Consider the following 17656-nt stretch of genomic DNA (forward strand, 5'->3'; position numbering starts at 1 on the left):
AGTTCACACACTGATCCCTGTGGACGGCCCGATTGTGAGCTCACACACTGATCCCTGTGACTGGCCCGAGTGTGAGTTCACACTCTGATCCTTGTCATTGGCCCAAGTTTGAGTTCACACACTGATCCCCAATGACCAGCCCAAGTGTGAGTTCACACACTGATCACTGTGAAGGGCCTGAGAGTGAGCTCACACACTGATCCCTGTGACCAGATCGAGTGTGAGTTCACACTATGATTCCTGTGACCGGATCGAGTGTGAGCTCACACTCTGATCACTGTGACCAGCCCGAGTGTGAGCTCACACTCTGATCACTGCGACCGGCCCGAGTGTGACTTCACACACTCATCACTGTGACTGGCCCGAGTTTGTGCTCACACACTGATCACTGTGATCGGCCCAACTGTGAGCACACACATGGATCGCCGTGACCGGCCCGAGTGTGAGTTACCACACTCATCACTGTGACTGGCCCGAGTGTGAGCTCACACACTGATCACTGTGACTGGCCCGAGTGTGAGTTCACACACTCATCAATGTGACTGGCCTGAGTGTGAGTTCACACACTGATCCATGTGAACAGCCTGAGTGTGAGCTCACACTCTGATCCCTGTGACCAGCCCGAGTGTGAATTCACACACTGATCCCTGTGGACGTCCCGATTGTGAGTTCACACACTGATCCATGTGACCAGCCGAGTATGAGTTCACACACTCAACACTGTGACTGGCCCGAGTGTGAATTCACACACTGATCCCTGTGACCGGCCCGAGTGTGAGTTCACACACTGATCTCTGTGACTGGCCCGAGAGTGAGTTCACACACTGATCTCTGTGACCGGCCCGAGTTTGAGCTCGCACACTGATCCCTGTGACCGGCCCAAGTGTGAGTTCACACTCTGATCCCTGTGACCGGCCCGAGTGTGAGCTCACACTCTGATCACTGTGACTGGCCCAAGTTTGAGTTCACACACTGATCACTGTGACCGGCCCGAGTGTGAGCTCATGAACTGAGCCCTGAGACTGGCCCGAGTGTGAGTTCACATTCTGATCCCTGTAATCGGCCTAAGTGTGAGTTCACACACTGATCACTGTGTCCAGCCAGACTGTGAGCTCACACACTGATCACTATGACCAGCCCGAGTGTGATATCATACACTGATCCCTGTGACCGGATCGAGTGTGAGTTTACACTATGATTCCTGTGACCGGCCCGAGTGTGAGCTCACATACTAATCACTGTGACCGGCCTGAGTGTGATCTCACACACTGATCCCTGTGACCGGATCGAGTGTGAGTTCACACTCTGATCCCTGTGACCAGACAGAGTGTGAGCACACACATGGATCCCTGTGACCGGCCTGAGTGTGAGTTCACACACTGATCTCTGTGACTGGCCCGAGAGTGAGTTCACACACTGATCTCTGTGACCGGCCCGAGTTTGAGCTCGCACATTGATCCCTGTGACCGGCCCAAGTGTGAGTTCACACTCTGATCCCTGTGACCGGCCCGAGTGTGAGTGCACACACTGATCCCTGTGGATGGCCCGATTGTGAGCTCACACACTGATCCCTGTGACCGGCCCGAGTGTGAGCACACACACTGATCCCTGAGACCGGCCCGAGTGTGAGTTGACACACTGATCCATGTGACCAGCCCGAGTGTGAGTTCACACACTGATCACTGTGACTGGCCCGAGTGTGAGTTCACACACTAATCACTGTGACCGGCCCGAGTGTGAATTCACACACTTATCACTGTGGCTGGCCTGAGAGTGTGCTCACACACTGATCACTGTGACCGGCCCGAGTGAGAGTTCACGCACTGACCCCTGTGACCAGCCCGAATGTGAGTTCACACACTGATCTCTGTGACCGGCCCGGGTGTGAGTTCACACACTGATCACTGTGACCAGCCCGAGTGTGAGTTCACACTCTGATCCCTGTGACCAGCCAGAGTGTGAGCACACACACTGATCCCTGTGACCAGCCCGAGTGTGAGTTCACACTCTGATCCCTGTGACCAGCCAGAGTGTGAGCACACACACTGATCCCTGTGACCGGATCGAGTGTGAGTTCACACTCTGATCCCTGTGACCGGCCCGAGTGTGAGCTCACCTACTGATCCCTGTGACCGGCCCGAGTGTGAGTACACACACTGATCACTGTGATCGGCCCAAGTGTGAGCTCACACGCTGATCAATGTGACCGGCTCGAGTGTGAGTTCACACACTGATCACTATGACAGGTCCTAGTGTGAGCTCACACACTGATCCCTGTGACCGGCCCAAGTGTGAGTTCACACTCTGATCCCTGTGACCGGACAGAGTGTGAGCTCACATACTGATCCCTGTGACCAGCCCGAGTGTGAGTTCCCACACACATCACTGTGACTGGCCCGAGTGTGAGCTCACACACTGAGCACTGTGACTGCCCTGAGTGTGAGTTCACACACTCTACACTGTGACTGGCACGAGTGTGAGTTCACACACTGATCCATGTGAACAGCCCGAGTGTGAATTCACAAACTGATCCCTGTGACCAGCCCGAGTGTGAGCTCACACACTGATCACTGTGACCGGCCGGAGTGTGAGCGTACACTCTGAGCACTGTGACTGGCCCAAGTGTGAGTTCACACTCTGAACACTGTGACCGGACCGAGTGTGAGCTCACACTCTGATCCCTGTGACCGGCCCAAGTGTGAGTTCACACACTCATCACTGTGACTGGCCCGGGTGTGAGCTCACACACTGATCCCTGTGACCAGCCCGAGTGTGAGTTCACACACTGATACCTGTGATCAGCCCGAGTGTGAGTTCACACACTGATGCATGTGACCGGCCCGAGTTTGAGTTCCCACACTCATCACTGTGACTGGCCTGAGTGTGAGCTCACACACTGATCACAGAGAACGACCCGAGTGAGAGTTCACATTCTGATCCCTGTGACCAGCCCGAGAGTGAGTTCACACACTGATCCCTGAGACCGGCCCAAGTGTGAATTCACGCACTGATCACTGTGACCGGCCCAAGCGTGAGCTCACACTCTGATCCCTGTGACCGGCCCGAGTGTGAGTTCACACACTGATCCCTGTGACCAGTCCGAGTGTGAGTTCACACACTGATACCTGTGATCAGTCCGAGTGTGAGATCACACTCTGATCCCTGTGACCAGACCGAGTGTGAGCTCACACTCTGATCACTGTGACCGGTCCGAGTGTGAGTTCACACACTCATCACTGTGACTGGCCCGAGCGTGAGTTCACACACTGATCCCTGTGACCGGCCCGAGTGTGAGTTCACACACTGATCCCTGTGACCGGCCCGAGTGTGAGCTCACACACTGATCCCTGTGACTGGCCCCAGTGTGAGTTCACACACTGATCCCTGTGACCAGCCCGAGTGTGAGTTCACACTCTGATCACTGTGACCAGCCCGAGTGTGAGTTCACACACTGGTCACTGTGACCGGCCCGAGTGTGAGTTCACACACAGATCCCTGTGACCGGCCCGAGTGTGAGCTCACACACTGATCCCTGTGACCGGCCCGAGTGTGAGCACACACACTGACCCCTGTGACTGGCCCGAGTGTGAGTTCACACACTGATCCCTGTGACCAGCCCGAGTGTGAGTTCACACACTGATCCCTGTGACCAGCCGAAGTGTGAGTTCACACACTGATCCCTGTGACCAGCCGAGTGTGGGTTCACACACTGATCCCTGTGACTGGCCCGAGTGTGAGTTCACACACTGATCTCTGTGACCGGCTCGAGGGTGAGTTCACACACTGATCACCGTGACCGGCCCGAGTGTGATTTCACACACTGATCTCTGTGACCGGCCCAAGGGTGACTTCACACAATGATCACTTTGACCGGCCCGAGTCTGAGTTCACACACTGATCCCTGTGACCAGCCCAAGTGTGAGTTCACAATCTGAACCCCAATGACCGGCCCGAGTGTGAGTTCACACACTAATACCTGTTACCAGCCCGAGTGTGAGATCACACTCTGATCACTGTGACCGGTCCGAGTGTGAGTTCACACACTCATCACTGTGACTGGCCCGAGCGTGAGTTCACACACTGATCCCTGTGACCGGCCCGAGTGTGAGTTCACACACTGATCCCTGTGACCGGACCTAGTGTGAGCTCACACACTGATCCCTGTGACCGGAGCGAGTGTGAGTTCACACTATGATCCCTGTGACCGGACAGAGTGTGAGCTCACATACTGATCCCTGTGACCAGCCCGAGTGTGAGTTCCCACACACATCACTGTGACTGGCCCGAGTGTGAGCTCACACACTGAGCACTGTGACTGCCCTGAGTGTGATTTCACACACTCATCACTGTGACTGGCCTGAGTGTGAGTTCACACACTGATCCATGTGAACAGCCCAAGTGTGAGCACACACACTGATACCTGTGACCAGCCCGAGTGTGAATTCACAAACTGATCCCTGTGACCAGCCCGAGTGTGAGCTCACACACTGATCACTGTGACTGGCCCAAGTGTGAGTTCACACTCTGAACACTGTGACCGGACCGAGTGTGGGCTCACACTCTGATCCCTGTGACCGGCCCAAGTGTGAGTTCACACACTCATCACTGTGACTGACCCGGGTGTGAGCTCACACACTGATCCCTGTGACCAGCCCGAGTGTGAGTTCACACACTTATACCTGTGATCAGCCCAAGTGTGAGTTCACACACTGATCCCTGAGACCGGCCCGAGTGTGAATTCACGCACTGATCACTGTGACCGGCCCAAGCGTGAGCTCACACTCTGATCCCTGTGACCGGCCCGAGTGTGAGTTCACACACTGATCCCTGTGACCAGTCCGAGTGTGATTTCACACACTGATACCTGTGATCAGCCCGAGTGTGAGTTCACACACTGATCCCTGTGACCGGCCCGAGTGTGAGCTCACACACTGATCCCTGTGACTGGCCCCAGTGTGAGTTCACACACTGATACCTGTGACCAGCCCGAGTGTGAGTTCACACTCTGATCACTGTGACCAGCCCGAGTGTGAGTTCACACACTGGTCACTGTGACCGGCCCGAGTGTGAGTTCACACACAGATCCCTGTGACCGGCCCGAGTGTGAGCTCACACACTGATCCCTGTGACCGGCCCGAGTGTGAGCACACACACTGACCCCTGTGACTGGCCCGAGTGTGAGTTCACACACTGATCCCTGTGACCAGCCCGAGTTTGAGTTCACACACTGATCCCTGTGACCAGCCGAAGTGTGAGTTCACACACTGATCCCTGTGACCAGCCGAGTGCGAGTTCACACACTGATCCCTGTGACTGGCCCGAGTGTGAGTTCACACACTGATCTCTGTGACCGGCTCGAGGGTGAGTTCACACACTGATCACCGTGACCGGCCCGAGTGTGATTTCACACACTGATCTCTGTGACCGGCCCAAGGGTGACTTCACACACTGATCACTCTGACCGGCCCGAGTCTGAGTTCACACACTGATCCCTGTGACCAGCCCAAGTGTGAGTTCACAATCTGAACCCCAATGACCGGCCCGCGTGTGAGTTCACACACTAATACCTGTGACCAGCCCGAGTGTGAGATCACACTCTGATCCCTGTGACCAGACCGAGTGTGAGCTCACACTCTGATCACTGTGACCGGTCCGAGTGTGAGTTCACACACTCATCACTGTGACTGGCCCGATTGTGAGTTCACAGACTGATCTCTGTGACCGGCTCGAGGGTGAGTTCACACACTGATCACTGTGACTGGCCCGAGTGTGAGTTCACAAACTGATCACTGTGACCGGCCCGAGTGTGAGTTCACAAACTGATCACTGTGACCGGCCCGAGTGTGAGTTCACACACTGATCCCTGTGACCGGACCTTGTGTGAGCTCACACACTGATCCCTGTGACCAGACCTAGTGTGAGCTCACACACTGATCCCTGTGACCGGACAGAGTGTGAGCTCACATACTGATCCCTGTGACCAGCCCGAGTGTGAGTTCCCACACTGAGCACTGTGACTGCCCTGAGTGTGAGTTCACACACTCATCACTGTGACTGGCCCGAGTGTGAGCTCAAACACTGAGCACTGTGACTGCCCTGAGTGTGAGTTCACACACTCATCACTGTGACTGGCCCGAGTGTGAGTTCACACACTGATCCATGTGAACAGCCCAAGTGTGAGCACACACACTGATACCTGTGACCAGCCCGAGTGTGAGTTCACACACTGATCACTGTGACTGGCCCAAGTGTGAGTTCACACACTGATCACTGTGACTGGCCCAAGTTTGAGTTCACACACTGATCCCTGTGACCAGCCCAAGTGTGAGTTCACAATCTGAACCCCAATGACCGGCCCGAGTGTGAGTTCACACACTAATACCTGTGACCAGCCCGAGTGTGAGATCACACTCTGATCCCTGTGACCGGACCGAGTGTGAGTTCACACACTCATCACTGAGACTGGCCCGAGCGTGAGCTCACACACTGATCACTGTGACTGTCCCAAGTGTTGCTCACACACTGATCACTGTGACCAGGCCGAGTGTGTGTTCATACACTGAACACTGTCACCGGTCCGAGTGTGAGCTCAATCACTGATCACTGTGACCGGCCCGAGTGTGAGTTCACACACTGATCCCTGTGAACGGACCGAGTGTGAGTTCACACACTGATCACTGTGACCCGCCCGAGTGTGAGTTGACACACTGATCCATGTGACCAGCCCGAGTGTGAGTTCACACACTGATCACTGTGACTGGCCCGAGTGTGAGTTCACACACTAATCACTGTGACCGGCCCGAGTGTGAATTCACACACTTATCACTGTGGCTGGCCTGAGAGTGTGCTCACACACTGATCACTGTGACCAGCCCGAGTGAGAGTTCACGCACTGACCCCTGTGACCAGCCCGAATGTGAGTTCACACACTGATCACTGTGACCGGCCCGGGTGTGAGTTCACACACTGATCACTGTGACCAGCCCGAGTGTGAGTTCACACTCTGATCCCTGTGACCAGCCAGAGTGTGAGCACACACACTGATCCCTGTGACCGGATCGAGTGTGAGTTCACACTCTGATCCCTGTGACCGGCCCGAGTGTGAGCTCACCTACTGATCCCTGTGACCGGCCCGAGTGTGAGTACACACACTGATCACTGTGATCGGCCCAAGTGTGAGCTCACACGCTGATCAATGTGACCGGCTCGAGTGTGAGTTCACACACTGATCACTATGACAGGTCCTAGTGTGAGCTCACACACTGATCCCTGTGACCGGCCCAAGTGTGAGTTCACACTCTGATCCCTGTGACCGGACAGAGTGTGAGCTCACATACTGATCCCTGTGACCAGCCCGAGTGTGAGTTCCCACACACATCACTGTGACTGGCCCGAGTGTGAGCTCACACACTGAGCACTGTGACTGCCCTGAGTGTGAGTTCACACACTCTACACTGTGACTGGCACGAGTGTGAGTTCACACACTGATCCATGTGAACAGCCCGAGTGTGAATTCACAAACTGATCACTGTGACCGGCCGGAGTGTGAGCGTACACTCTGAGCACTGTGACTGGCCCAAGTGTGAGTTCACACTCTGAACACTGTGACCGGACCGAGTGTGAGCTCACACTCTGATCCCTGTGACCGGCCCAAGTGTGAGTTCACACACTCATCACTGTGACTGGCCCGGGTGTGAGCTCACACACTGATCCCTGTGACCAGCCCGAGTGTGAGTTCACACACTGATACCTGTGATCAGCCCGAGTGTGAGTTCACACACTGATGCATGTGACCGGCCCGAGTTTGAGTTCCCACACTCATCACTGTGACTGGCCTGAGTGTGAGCTCACACACTGATCACAGAGAACGACCCGAGTGAGAGTTCACATTCTGATCCCTGTGACCAGCCCGAGAGTGAGTTCACACACTGATCCCTGAGACCGGCCCAAGTGTGAATTCACGCACTGATCACTGTGACCGGCCCAAGCGTGAGCTCACACTCTGATCCCTGTGACCGGCCCGAGTGTGAGTTCACACACTGATCCCTGTGACCAGTCCGAGTGTGAGTTCACACACTGATACCTGTGATCAGCCCGAGTGTGAGATCACACTCTGATCCCTGTGACCAGACCGAGTGTGAGCTCACACTCTGATCACTGTGACCGGTCCGAGTGTGAGTTCACACACTCATCACTGTGACTGGCCCGAGCGTGAGTTCACACACTGATCCCTGTGACCGGCCCGAGTGTGAGTTCACACACTGATCCCTGTGACCGGCCCGAGTGTGAGCTCACACACTGATCCCTGTGACTGGCCCCAGTGTGAGTTCACACACTGATCCCTGTGACCAGCCCGAGTGTGAGTTCACACTCTGATCACTGTGACCAGCCCGAGTGTGAGTTCACACACTGGTCACTGTGACCGGCCCGAGTGTGAGTTCACACACAGATCCCTGTGACCGGCCCGAGTGTGAGCTCACACACTGATCCCTGTGACCGGCCCGAGTGTGAGCACACACACTGACCCCTGTGACTGGCCCGAGTGTGAGTTCACACACTGATCCCTGTGACCAGCCCGAGTGTGAGTTCACACACTGATCCCTGTGACCAGCCGAAGTGTGAGTTCACACACTGATCCCTGTGACCAGCCGAGTGTGGGTTCACACACTGATCCCTGTGACTGGCCCGAGTGTGAGTTCACACACTGATCTCTGTGACCGGCTCGAGGGTGAGTTCACACACTGATCACCGTGACCGGCCCGAGTGTGATTTCACACACTGATCTCTGTGACCGGCCCAAGGGTGACTTCACACAATGATCACTTTGACCGGCCCGAGTCTGAGTTCACACACTGATCCCTGTGACCAGCCCAAGTGTGAGTTCACAATCTGAACCCCAATGACCGGCCCGAGTGTGAGTTCACACACTAATACCTGTTACCAGCCCGAGTGTGAGATCACACTCTGATCACTGTGACCGGTCCGAGTGTGAGTTCACACACTCATCACTGTGACTGGCCCGAGCGTGAGTTCACACACTGATCCCTGTGACCGGCCCGAGTGTGAGTTCACACACTGATCCCTGTGACCGGACCTAGTGTGAGCTCACACACTGATCCCTGTGACCGGAGCGAGTGTGAGTTCACACTATGATCCCTGTGACCGGACAGAGTGTGAGCTCACATACTGATCCCTGTGACCAGCCCGAGTGTGAGTTCCCACACACATCACTGTGACTGGCCCGAGTGTGAGCTCACACACTGAGCACTGTGACTGCCCTGAGTGTGATTTCACACACTCATCACTGTGACTGGCCTGAGTGTGAGTTCACACACTGATCCATGTGAACAGCCCAAGTGTGAGCACACACACTGATACCTGTGACCAGCCCGAGTGTGAATTCACAAACTGATCCCTGTGACCAGCCCGAGTGTGAGCTCACACACTGATCACTGTGACTGGCCCAAGTGTGAGTTCACACTCTGAACACTGTGACCGGACCGAGTGTGGGCTCACACTCTGATCCCTGTGACCAGCCCAAGTGTGAGTTCACACACTCATCACTGTGACTGACCCGGGTGTGAGCTCACACACTGATCCCTGTGACCAGCCCGAGTGTGAGTTCACACACTTATACCTGTGATCAGCCCAAGTGTGAGTTCACACACTGATCCCTGAGACCGGCCCGAGTGTGAATTCACGCACTGATCACTGTGACCGGCCCAAGCGTGAGCTCACACTCTGATCCCTGTGACCGGCCCGAGTGTGAGTTCACACACTGATCCCTGTGACCAGTCCGAGTGTGATTTCACACACTGATACCTGTGATCAGCCCGAGTGTGAGTTCACACACTGATCCCTGTGACCGGCCCGAGTGTGAGCTCACACACTGATCCCTGTGACTGGCCCCAGTGTGAGTTCACACACTGATACCTGTGACCAGCCCGAGTGTGAGTTCACACTCTGATCACTGTGACCAGCCCGAGTGTGAGTTCACACACTGGTCACTGTGACCGGCCCGAGTGTGAGTTCACACACAGATCCCTGTGACCGGCCCGAGTGTGAGCTCACACACTGATCCCTGTGACCGGCCCGAGTGTGAGCACACACACTGACCCCTGTGACTGGCCCGAGTGTGAGTTCACACACTGATCCCTGTGACCAGCCCGAGTGTGAGTTCACACACTGATCCCTGTGACCAGCCGAAGTGTGAGTTCACACACTGATCCCTGTGACCAGCCGAGTGCGAGTTCACACACTGATCCCTGTGACTGGCCCGAGTGTGAGTTCACACACTGATCTCTGTGACCGGCTCGAGGGTGAGTTCACACACTGATCACCGTGACCGGCCCGAGTGTGATTTCACACACTGATCTCTGTGACCGGCCCAAGGGTGACTTCACACACTGATCACTCTGACCGGCCCGAGTCTGAGTTCACACACTGATCCCTGTGACCAGCCCAAGTGTGAGTTCACAATCTGAACCCCAATGACCGGCCCGAGTGTGAGTTCACACACTAATACCTGTGACCAGCCCGAGTGTGAGATCACACTCTGATCCCTGTGACCAGACCGAGTGTGAGCTCACACTCTGATCACTGTGACCGGTCCGAGTGTGAGTTCACACACTCATCACTGTGACTGGCCCGATTGTGAGTTCACAGACTGATCTCTGTGACCGGCTCGAGGGTGAGTTCACACACTGATCACTGTGACTGGCCCGAGTGTGAGTTCACAAACTGATCACTGTGACCGGCCCGAGTGTGAGTTCACAAACTGATCACTGTGACCGGCCCGAGTGTGAGTTCACACACTGATCCCTGTGACCGGACCTTGTGTGAGCTCACACACTGATCCCTGTGACCAGACCTAGCGTGAGCTCACACACTGATCCCTGTGACCGGACAGAGTGTGAGCTCACATACTGATCCCTGTGACCAGCCCGAGTGTGAGTTCCCACACTGAGCACTGTGACTGCCCTGAGTGTGAGTTCACACACTCATCACTGTGACTGGCCCGAGTGTGAGCTCAAACACTGAGCACTGTGACTGCCCTGAGTGTGAGTTCACACACTCATCACTGTGACTGGCCCGAGTGTGAGTTCACACACTGATCCATGTGAACAGCCCAAGTGTGAGCACACACACTGATACCTGTGACCAGCCCGAGTGTGAGTTCACACACTGATCACTGTGACTGGCCCAAGTGTGAGTTCACACACTGATCACTGTGACTGGCCCAAGTTTGAGTTCACACACTGATCCCTGTGACCAGCCCAAGTGTGAGTTCACAATCTGAACCCCAATGACCGGCCCGAGTGTGAGTTCACACACTAATACCTGTGACCAGCCCGAGTGTGAGATCACACTCTGATCCCTGTGACCGGACCGAGTGTGAGTTCACACACTCATCACTGAGACTGGCCCGAGCGTGAGCTCACACACTGATCACTGTGACTGTCCCAAGTGTTGCTCACACACTGATCACTGTGACCAGGCCGAGTGTGTGTTCATACACTGAACACTGTCACCGGTCCGAGTGTGAGCTCAATCACTGATCACTGTGACCGGCCCGAGTGTGAGTTCACACACTGATCCCTGTGAACGGACCGAGTGTGAGTTCACACACTGATCACTGTGACCCGCCCGAGTGTGAGTTCACACTCTGATCCCTGTGACCAGCAAGAGTGTGAGTTCACACACTGATCCCTGTTACCGGATCGAGTGTGAGTTCACACACTCATCACTGTGACCGGATCGAGTGTGAGTTCACACACTGATCCCTGTGACCAGCCCGAGTGTGAGTTCACAATCTGATCCCTGTGACCGGCCCGAGTGTGAGTTCACACACTGATCACTGTTACCAGCCCAAGTGTGAATTCACACACTGATCCCTGTGACCGGCCCGAGTGAGAGCTCACACACTGATCACTGTGACCGGCCCGAGTGTGAGCTCACGCACTGATCCCTGTGACCAGCCTGAGTATGAGTTCACACACTGATCCCTGTGACCGGCCCAAGTGTGAGTTCACAGACTGATCCCTGTGACGGCCCGAGTGTGAGCTCACACTCTGATCAACGTGACCAGCCCGAGTGTGAGTTCATGCACTCATCACTGTGACTGGCCCGAGTGTGATTTCACCCTCTGATCCCTGTGACCGGCCCGAGTGTGAGTTCACATACTGATACCTGTGACCAGCCCGAGTGTGAGTTCACACACTGATCCCTGTGACCGGCCTGAGTGTGAGTTCACATTCTGATCCCTGTGAACGGCTCGAGTGTGAGCTCACATACTGATACCTGTGACCAGCCCGAGTGTGAGTTCACACACTGATCCCTGTGACCGGCCTGAGTGTGAATTCACATATTGATCACTGTGACCAGCCCAAGTGTGAGTTCACACTCTGTTCCCTGTGACCGGTCCGAGTATGAGTTCACACACTGATCACTGTGACGGATCTAAGTGTGAGCTCACCCACTGATCACTGTGACCGGCCCGAGTGTGAGTTCACACACTGATCCCTGTGACCGGCCTGAATGTGAGTTCACACTCTGATCCCTGTGACAAGCCCGAGTGTGAGTTCACACTCTGATCCCTGTGACCGGCCCGAGTGTGAGTTCACGCTCTGATCCCTGTGATTGGCCCGAGTGTGAGTTCACACACTGATCACTGTGACTGCCCCGAGTGTGAGATCACAGGCCCACAGACTCCCACAGACCCACACACTCCCACACACACCCACAAACTCCCACAGACCCAAACACTCCCTCACACTCCCACACACTCCCACAGACCAACACACTCCAACAGACCCACACAATCCCACAGACTCACACACTCCCACAGGCCCACACGCTCCCACAGACTCACACACTCCCACAGACCCACACACTCCCACAGACCCACAAACTCCCACAGGCCCACACACAACCACACACACCCACAAACTCCCACAGACCCACACACTCCCTCACTCCCACAGACCAACACACTCCAACAGACCCACACAATCCCACAGACTCACACACTCCCAAAGACCCGCACACTCCCAGATACACACACTCCCACACACTCCCACATACACCCACAGACCCACACATTCCGACAGAGACCTTCTCACTCCCACAGAACCATACACTCCCAGAGACTCACACACTCCCACAGACCCACGCACCCCCACACACTCCCACACTCCCGCACACTCCCACAGACCCACACACTTCCAAAGACCCAGAAACTCCCACACACACCCACAGACCCAGAAACTCCCACAGACCCACACACTCCCAAAGACCCAAACACTCCCACAGACCTACACACTCCCACACACACTCCCACAGCCCCACACACTTCCACACACACTCCCACAGACCTGCACACTCCCACTCACCCACACACTCCCACACACAGAGACCCACACACTCACACACACTCCCACAGACCTACACACTCCCACACACACTCCCACAGCCCCACACACTCCCACACACTCCCACAGACTGTAGGGGGTTTTGGTTTGGGGTTTGTGTCTGGCCAGTCAGTCGTGTCTGAGCTGCTCCAGCCCCGTGCGGTTCGACTTATTTACAAGTAGCGATATAGACAAACGAGACCAGTGGTTCAGTGCAAAGAAAACCAATGTTTATTAAAATAGAGAACAATTACTATGCAGAGAAAATCACTATGGATGCAGTACAATTACACTTAACGGGGGAGGAGAAACGGACACATCGAGGGAAAATGACTAAAATGACACTTTAGCAATTCCCCTTAACTCCCACCCTTTTACACCTATCTAGGTTGTCTTGTGATGGGCCAGAAAATTGATGCTCACCAGTCTAGGATGTTGAAACGTTTGCTCCGTGCCCTGTTGCCTGTTGATGTTTTTAGGTTTTCACCGCCCCAGAGCAGAGATACCCCAGTAATTCAAACGTAACTGTGGGTGTCCTACTTCCCTGGACGGGCTCTTCGTCGATGATCCTCTCGCTGGGTTGATGATACTGCAGGGCACTGGAGGCGAGGCGAGAGAGAGAGAGATGGCTTCCCGAGGGACTAGTTATACCCTTCCTGGTAGCCCTTATCTCCCGCCAGATCAGCTCATTTCTTTGTCTGACCTGGACGTGTTGAAGCTCATACAAAGGAAAGCGATCTGGGCCCATCGACCTGGATGGCCGGTTAATCGGTTTTAAACGTCTCATCAGTGCTCCCCTTTGTCCAACTGGTTTCGTGATGGGACCATTCCAGACTGAATGCCCCGTTGATTGTTTGTAAACAGTGTCGATGTTCTCTAACGAAGGTCTGAAATGCAGCTAAGCTTGTCCCATTACATATTGAATAGGCCTTGCTTGCTCTTGATTGCTTGTGCAAACAACCTTGATGGGTTTTAATCAGACGCCTGAATGTCACTGGGTTTGCTTCTCGTGCATAAATGTAGAAGGTCTGTCTGCATTCTAATTTCTGGAAAGTTCCTTCTTTAGTCAGTCCAAACTGCAACTTACAGGCCTTGGCCATGAGGTTGACCGCAGCCATCTTGTTGAGCCCTGGATTTTAAACTCAGTCCAACCAGGGTTTCTTCAATAAGCCAAAAGTAAACCTTCGGGGGGGTGGGGGGAAACATGAAATTTGCGAATCCTTTCAGTCCCCCCGAGGATACTGTGGTGTATGTGCCTTTAAGAGCCCCAGGTGTGCGTAATGCCGATAATTGCCACTTGGGCTATATAAGCCTGTGTATTGTGTATATCCTTTAGAAACCCCTCCCAGACTTTGCTTAGTAAATACCTATGAACCAACTCCTGTCTTCAGTGTCTTTATCAACACACGGACACTACAGTGGCGACGAAGTGGAAATGGACTTACCTGCAATTCGGCAGCACCTCAAGGACATTGATTCCTCCAGCGCCCAGAAGACTCAAGGAAGTGAGAAAAGCTGTGGTTTCACCAGCGGGCCAAGCTGGTGGCAGGTACTGCGCTAATCCTTCCTGGGCGTCAGGCTGGGTCTCCAGCGGCGGGATCTACAGCTGAGACAGGCAGCGAAATCGGAGGCAAGCAATAACGGACTGGGAGAGAGCACTCGGGAGACGGCCGGCGCGGCAAGCAGGTCAGCGTTTAGACCTCCGGCAGGAACGAGTCTCCAACAGTAAATTTTAAAAAAAATAAAGAGAACGGAAACCGCAGTAAACAGCGTTGTTATCGGCAGCAGCGGCGGGAAAGCGCGGGAAGTGCCATATCTTTGCTACGGAAAAGAGAAAAAAGCGCAGGAAGCGCCATATCTTTTCTGAAATGCCTAAGTCTGGCAATATTGATGCTTTTGATAGCGAAAGAGAGCCTAATTTTGGCAATATTGATGTTTTTGATAACGAGATAGAGGATTGGACCACATATGTGGAAAGAGTGGAGGTATATTGCACCGCAAATGGAATAGAAGATGAAAAAAAAGCTTCAGTGCTTCTGGATCTAATGGGCACAAAGACATACAAGCTGTTACGAAACTTAATCACTCCAGCCGAACCGATGGACAAGAATTTTGAGGAGATTGTTGATACCCTACACTGCCAATTCGAGGCAGGACTGGCAGATTCTCTGCGAGACAAATTCATCTGCGATCCCCTAAGTGTAGAAACAAAAAAAAAGGTATCTTCTGAGAAAGATTTAACACTGGACAAGGCTTTCAGTGCAATAGGAGCTGCAAAGATACAGCAAAGGCCACAAGACTTCGGCACCCATGAAATGACACGGGGTTTCGAGAGATGTTATCGCTGCGGCAGATCCACCCATGACCAGAGGGACTGCTGGTTCAAGGAAAAAGCATGCAGGCGATGCAGAAAGATGGGACACATTCCACGTGTATGCCGATCTGAAAATAAAAAATCCACTAACGGGAAAAGAATCAATAAGGAAAAGCACAGAAAGGTACAAATGATGACGGACAGTAGCTCCGAAAACCAGAAGAGCGATAGCGACTCCGGGAACAACAGACTAAGCTCTCTCAAATTACATAATGTAATTGCCAAAGAAGATTACCAGACCATTTGGGTTACCCTCACAATAGCAGGGTCCCCAGTTAAAGTGGAGCTAGATACAGGATCAGCTCTGACCGTCATAAATCGACGGGATTACGAGCGGCTATTTCCGCATATACCTTTAAAAGACACATCCATTATCTTGAAAACATATACGGGGCAGAAAGTATACCCCAAAGGAAAAATAAGGGTGCCTGTTGTATACAACGGCAATGTAAAGTCTGTGGGTTGTTTAGTTAATTAATACACAGACTACCAGAGTAACTTAAAACAGGACTTTACTATTCGAAGGTCAGGGCGAATCTGCCCAATAAATCCTGACACAGCACTTATATACCGGTGTGGTCACCGTCGGTATTACAGTATACAGAAGCCAACAAAGTAGTGCAACACCTAAAGTAGTTCTCTTAAAGGTGGACGGTTACATACAATAGTTCTCTTAAAGGTAGACGGGTACATACACTACAATCCTCCCTTTTTAGCTTACAACATACTGATTCCCCATTAAACATACATTATAACATATATACAACTTTATGCAAGACAGTTCACAGATTCAGTCTCTCTGGAGGTTTCCGGACTCTGTCCGGATAATGCCTCGGTGGTGTCGTAACACCCGGCGGGGTAGTAGGTGCTTCTGGCAAGGTCGATTCGGCTTGAAGGACAGTGTCAGGTTCATCTGATTCCAGTATTACCAGATCGGAGGTAGGTGTTCTGGGTATCTCTGTCTCAACATTAACCGTGTAAGGTGGTGGAGTAGGTTGGCCATTTGTGGCTGACCCTATGATCTGGTCAACATGGTGCCTTATTATACTGTCCCCAATGTCCACTGTATACATCAACGGCCCTAGCCTTTTTCCATTAGTTCCAGGCTGCCATTTCTCGGTACGGTAGTCCCGGGCCAAAACTTGTTGACCTATCTGAAAAGATCTAGTTGGCCTTTCATTCATGCCCTGGAATTGCCAGTTCTCGACGTCCCTTCTGACGTTTGGCTTAAGCAAATCCAGCCGGCATCTTAGTCGTCTATTAAAAAACATCATGGCGGGAGTTTGATTTGTGACCGCATGTGTTGCATTCCTGTACGCCAACAAGAAGCTATCCACCTTATGTTGTAAGTTAATGGCTTCATTACCCATGGCCTTTATGGCCTTCTTGAAGGTCTGGACAAACCTTTCAGCCAATCCATTGGAGGCGGGATGGTATGGGGCTGACGTGTAGTGCTTAACCCCATTGCTCTTTAAGAATTTCTTGAATTCTTCGGACACAAATTGCGGTCCATTATCAGAACAGATCTGTTCCGGCAGCCCATTCCTAGCAAACATGGTCCTTAACACTGTGATGGTTTTTTCCGTGGTGGTGGCGGACATCTTTATTACCTCCGGCCACTTGGAGTGTGCATCCACCGCTATTAGAAACATTGAGTCCATAAATGGACCAGCAAAGTCGATGTGTACCCTTTGCCAAGGAGATGAGGGCCACTCCCATGGATGCAGAGGAGCCTGTGGTGGCGCGTTTTGGACCTTCTGGCATCCTAGACAGCTCTTAGTGATTTCTTCGATGTCCCCATCAATGCCTGGCCACCACACAAACGCTCTTGCTAGGTTCTTCATTTTCACTCCACCCAGATGTCCCTCGTGCA

The sequence above is a fragment of the Somniosus microcephalus genome, chromosome 12, assembly GCF_052327205.1.
Source record: "Somniosus microcephalus isolate GS21.2 chromosome 12, FLI_Smic_1.0, whole genome shotgun sequence".
NCBI lineage: Eukaryota > Metazoa > Chordata > Chondrichthyes > Squaliformes > Somniosidae > Somniosus > Somniosus microcephalus.